Below are 6,056 nucleotides of genomic sequence, written 5' to 3'. Positions count from 1 at the left end.
GCAGGCAGAGCAGCAGGCAGAGCAGCAGGCACAGCAGCAGGCAGAGCAGCAGGCAGAGCAGCAGGCAGCAGGCAGAGCAGCAGGCACAGCAGCAGGCACAGCAGCAGGCAGGGAAGCAGAAGCAGGAAGCTGCTTCTTGAACCATGAGCCCAAACCAGAGAGTAAGAACCGAAAGTAGCATGGATTTTTGCTCTCAAATGATATATGCCCTCCAGCAAGGCTGCAGCATAAAAACCTCACAAACACCACCAACTAGAACCATGTATTCAATTACTGAGACCTTGAGGGGCTTTCTCATGCACAACACCACACAGCGATACCATCCCTCAGCCAAGGATGGATGGCTAACTGTCTAGCAGAGGCCATCAATCCATCCACCTGGCTGAATCTATCTTTCTTTCTGGTTTTCTTTCTTGCTGTTTGTTTATTTGTTTGTTTATTTATTTATTCATTTATTCATTCATTCATTTATTTTTTGTAGCAACAAATACTTAGCTAGACAAGCCTTAAAATACAATACAGAAATGTAACAGTGAAGCTGTAAGCACTTGAGACTTCAATGACTTTCGGGCAGGTTACACTCAAATGTCTCGCATCATCCCACACCACTATCAAGCTCCAATTCTCAGGTGAGACTCTTTGCCTATAAAAGAGATTCCTGTAATAATGTCTCCTTAAAGTTGCGCAATAGTAATTCATGTCAGCACTCATAAATAAGGATAATCTTAAAATATAGCAAGTATTTTTCTCTTATAGAATATTTTAATTTTGAGGTAGGTCAATTTATTTAGAAGTTTAACAGGCAACCAAAACCATTCTTGGGAACTTAGCAGAATACAAATGACAACCAAAACAAGAGTCTCCATCTCACACCAATGGCTCCATGTTTCTGGATCTTTTATTTAAAAAAAAGTTAGGACCAGTGAATAAATAGATAGGAATCCAATACATGGGAGATGGGAGAGTCTAAATGCTAAGCCAAAGACAGCTTGGGTTTTAATCTCATTTTCATAACTAACAATTCATGAGCAAGCTTATATTTTTGTTGTTTCTTGTTTTTTGCTTTTCCATTTCTCTTTGAAGACTATTCTTCCAAAACATGAAGTCTAATAGTATTCAAGATTAAAAACTTCCTACACATGCATACATACATGTGCATGGAAACACACACACACACACACACACACACACACACATACATACACATACACATATACACACCACACACAAGCCAGGTGAGAGGCAGAGATAGTAGGGTTGTTGCACATTGGAAGCCAACCTGGGCAACATGAGAGGATCCAAGCCTACATACAGAAACTCTGTCTCAAGAAAGCCAAAGCCAGACGTGAGGGAACCATATTTTAGCCATATACATTATGTGAAGCAGAAGATGAATTCTACTCATACACACCTGAAAACCTAATAAAACTTTCTTAAGATGATCATTTCCTTAAAATCTTTTCAGGAAAATTATCCTACAAATGCCACATTGAGATGCCCCCTTTGCCTGAGGCTTTATGGAATACGATACTTTGCTCCTTAAATGCCTACTTTCCTGAACTTTCTTGCAGCTTCTAGAAAGTTGCTTCCATTCAGAAGTTATATTCTTTGATGAGGAAAATCAGAGGTAAAAAAGTGAGCATTATTGTTTCATTTGCTGAAAGTTTCGGCAGTTTGTCCCCTCTCCCCTTCAGAGTTGTAATGTAATTGACAGAAGACAATGTTGGTTGTCTGTCCAGGTATCACTCTGTCCTTATTCCCAGTGACAGCATATGACCTTGCTAATCCCTGCTCTAAATGTGCCAAGAAAAGCTGAACTCATGTCTGCATGCTGGAGGTAACCTTGAAAAGAAGAGAAGGAGTCAGTTAGTTCAAGCCACTGGAAACAGCAATGTTCTAGTCTCCCTCCTCCCTTCCTCTTCTTCCTCCTCTGTTTTTTTTTGTTTTGTTTTGGTTTGGTTTTGGTTTTGTTTTTTTGCCATTTTATTAGAGAGTCAAGAAGGAACTAAATCCAGTAGTATAGAGGCTAAGGGTGCTACTGACCATCATCCAATGCACACAGTTCAGTCCCAACTCCTAACACCAAGAAATGCTCGACCAAGTCATTGTTTCTAAAAGTTCTATCTTTTATCGAGAAGCATAGGCACCTAACAATGGAAACTTGTTAGAAATGCACATTCTGTATCTACCTGTAATCTGTTGACATAGAAACTCTAAAGATGGGATTTCATGTTTTAACAAACTCCTGGTTAACTCCAAGGAATGTAATGTTTCAGAGTTCCCGCTACAGGAAGAGTTGTCAAAGGCTGTGGCCTGCCTTCTGATTCTACATTTTTATTACAACAGAGACACACCTACTCACTTACTTATTATTTATTGTTGCTACAATAGCAAAGATGAAACCATGGGACAGACTTTATAGTCTCCAACATTTATTCTCCACACCCTTATGAACAAGCTAACCAACCCTTGGCAAACTGGAACTGGTCAATTTGTTATTCTTGCCACTTAGCTGGTTTAAGATGGGTTTCTTGGGAAGCCATAGTCAGACAAGATCTACAGGATGAAGGAGGGAATGCTGCTGGTTGTGAAGGTGGGGTGTTGGAGGAAACTCTTGCCTTCTATAAGGAACATGGACACAGAAGGACATGCTCACTCTTTGTCTAGCTAGTATACTAGCTGGGGTGAACTACACTGACCATTCTACAACCAGAGAGAAAGCCAGACTAAGAGCAAAACCACTCCCAGACACAGGATGAAAAAGAAAGAATCTAGTATCTATAGTTTAGTGTTTTGTTTTTTCACGATAAAACTGTATTACTTCAGTGATGGGGTAAGGTATAGTAAAATTAAGGACAAAAAGATCGGGCTAAAAATCCAGTGGTTGGAAACCCAAACAAGGGCAGCCAATTTTAATTACATTTAGTCTGTGTTTTAATGAATATATGTTTGGATCCATAATCCATACAAGTTCTAAAGTAGAACAATTCTGGTTTGACACAAAGTAAGTTTTTCCTGCAAAGACAGTTTCTTTCTGCATCACAACTGGTACAAAATAAACAGCCAGCCAGTCACAGAGACACAATCAAAGGCGGGCAGTGAGCACCCAGCCAAGCGCCCCACACTGGCAACCCTTTTCTCCAAGAAATCAGCAAGGACCACAACTTAGATGTCAATCAATTTTAATCTGTGATGGACTCAACTCAAATGAATATTTTAACGCTTGGGGATGCCAAGAGCCTTGTTTCCATAGAATACAATGTAGCCCAACTTACAGTGACATCATACACAATGCACCTGGCATTGTGGGAAGTTCTAGGGAACAAAAGCAAACAGAGCCACTTCCTTTGACTAGCTTCTGTCTGGTAGAGAAAATAATAAATACACAGAGAGAACTATACAAAAAGAGGAACCATAGCACAAAAAGCTTCAGTATAATGAAAACCAAAAGGAACAAATAATCTAGTTAAAATCAAAATTGTGTTAAGAAAACATGGAAATGACAATTTAGCATACATATAGAAGATTCTAGAAGTTACAATTTAAGAGATTAGCATCTTTTCCAGCATTCAAGGGATCTGAGATGGGAGAATTTTTAGTTTAAGGTCAGACTGGTCTACAGAGTAAGATCCCATCTCATAGAGTAAACAAGCAAGCAAGTGAAATGCACCCACAGGGAGATTTCTTCAAAGTTCTCTGCACTTGGAGATTTGTCTTCATCAGTGCCTCAGTGTACACTTGGCAAGAGAGTACTATAACCCTTTAAGACAAACTTCACAAGTGAGAATCTTCCCAAACACAAAGAAAGATCTTGGTTGTTACAGGCTCATCCTAGGTCTACTTGGCCAACTCAGGGCCTGGGGAACACAGGTTCTATACCAGGAAGTAACTGGATGAGTAACTGACCCATGTCTCTATGAAGGACAGTTCTGGAATGGATCCTTTCATTACATGCTTGACCAGATGAAAGTGATTTGTTGTGTGGTTGTGGTCACCACTAACAGTGTCTATGATGGTGTAAGTTCCTCAAACAACAGTTATGTCTACTACAGCAGAACAGTAAGGGTGGTTTGGACGTTGGGGCTGTTGCTACTGTATATCAGAAGCCAGGAGCCATAGAAGAAGAAGATACCTTTGACCCGAGAAGCTTACACAATTAAATAAGCCATTTATATCTTATTAGTTTGCTCCAACTAAACCCCCTTTTATCAATGTTTTATGCAGTTCTCTCTTTGTTAAAGAATCGGTGGTTAGCCTGCATGAAGCCTGCTAAGGGCAGTGTGTTCATACATGCAGCCTAATGGCCAGGTTGCCCACCAGCATGTCCTTGTCCGATCAGATCGTAGGCCTGTCCAGCTTCAAACTAATTTATTATACTTGGCCCACATATTAGAATTAGATCCAGAACATTTTCTTTGAGATATTTTCTCAAGTATTACATAAGAAATCAGCACTACATTTTTTTTTCTGGAAAATGATCCTCCTTATGAATTTTTTCTTGCTATTATCCACTATAATATCAAAAAAATAAATAAAATTCTCTGTGATCAAGGTTCAGGCCTTTGTCCAAGATTCTCATCTGCTCTTCATCTATTTATTCTTCCTCAGAAGTTAATAAACTCACCTGGACAACCTCACAGTGCTTCAGATATGCCGATGCCTCTAAAGAGATAAAAATGTTATTGCTCTGCACAACTCACTCTTTATCATTAAGCTAGCCACACCTAACCCTGTTGCCCGCCTCACTAATTCTCAGGCGGAGCCTACATAGAGACAAAATAAATAAATGTCCTTCTAAAAGATGTTCTATGAATCAAAGGCCCTGAAGGGAACATGGGTTTTTACCCTAGCAAATGACAGGAGAGCAATTCCTAGTGGTGACGTTAGGTACTTGTGGTCGGAGAAGGAAGTCCTCAGCCTAAGCCACCATTACCAGTTGCCCTGCCAGCTGTGCACAGCCCATGGCAACAGCTTCAGCGACCTGATGATGGTTTTGAAAATTGCACTTTAGCTGGCAATGTTCTAAAATGGTTCTGTAGTTCTGGTTTGCTGACAACCAACATTACAAATCTGGCAAGATACCCGTTGCCCAGCTGCCTCTGATTTACTGAGCCCAGGCACAATCTCCAGCTCGACTGTTGGGCAGTCAGCCCTGCCCCTGCCTCAGGGCAGCGTGGAACTGGGAGTCCTAGAGGAGGGGAGAGGAAACTGCATCCAGTTCTGAGCTGTCACTAATGAGAATGCCCTTAGGCCTCTTGGACCTCGGACTCCACATCTGGAAGGTTCTCTCTAGCTCTAAAATCATAGTCCACAGACAGTGATTAAGCATCTATAACAGCAGTTCTCAACCTTGGGGGTGACATATCAGATATCCAGTAGCAAAAGCTACAGTTATGAAGTAACAGCAAAATACTTTTGTGGTTGCAGATCACAACAACAATGAGAAACTGTATTTATGGGTCACAGCATTAGGAAGGTTGAGAACCACTGGTCTATTAGGAGGCACGTGTGCGACAAATGCCACACTCAGGATTTCGGGGTCTGAATGTTCCCTGGTTCTCTACACAGTCATCAACTTGCTGCCCACTGTGCCTGGATAGGAACACTGCTGAAGAACCCAAACCAAGCTCCACTATCTCATTCAAAACTCCTCTACAGCTGTCTATGCACAAACAGGCGATGACTTTAGACCTGAGAGGCTATTGACTCGAGGCTTCTTTTTTGTCCCACTTCCTCACCAATTTGAAAATTAAGTAAAAAATGGGTGAAACCATAGAAACAAGAAACTCGGGTCCACAAATACTTAGGTAATTAGCCAGATAACAACAAAATACTGCCCTAACTGATTAGTGATCTGATCTTACACTTTTTAGTAAAATCAACTAAAAATTAGAATTAATCCATATGTAAAGATGTCATATTCAAAACTGGTCAATGGGGATTTCAAGATGGCTCAGTGGGTAAAGGCACTTGTTACCGAGCCTAATGACCTAAGCTCAGTTCTAGGAACTGACAAGGTACAAAGAGAGGTGATGTTGGCAAAGTCTCCTTTGACT

At 40.8% G+C, this 6,056-nt stretch overlaps 1 protein-coding gene across 12 annotated transcripts in view; it reads right to left on the bottom strand.

Annotated features, from left to right (window-relative positions):
- The window catches only part of Bbs9 (Bardet-Biedl syndrome 9), a 409,213-nt gene that overhangs the window by 104,067 nt on the left and 299,090 nt on the right, over positions 1–6,056 (bottom strand). The window lies entirely within an intron of this gene.

The sequence above is a fragment of the Mastomys coucha genome, unplaced genomic scaffold (assembly GCF_008632895.1).
Source record: "Mastomys coucha isolate ucsf_1 unplaced genomic scaffold, UCSF_Mcou_1 pScaffold23, whole genome shotgun sequence".
Lineage (NCBI taxonomy): Eukaryota > Metazoa > Chordata > Mammalia > Rodentia > Muridae > Mastomys > Mastomys coucha.
Note: the sequence above shows the minus strand (reverse complement) of the source record. Positions and strands in the feature narration are given on the sequence as shown.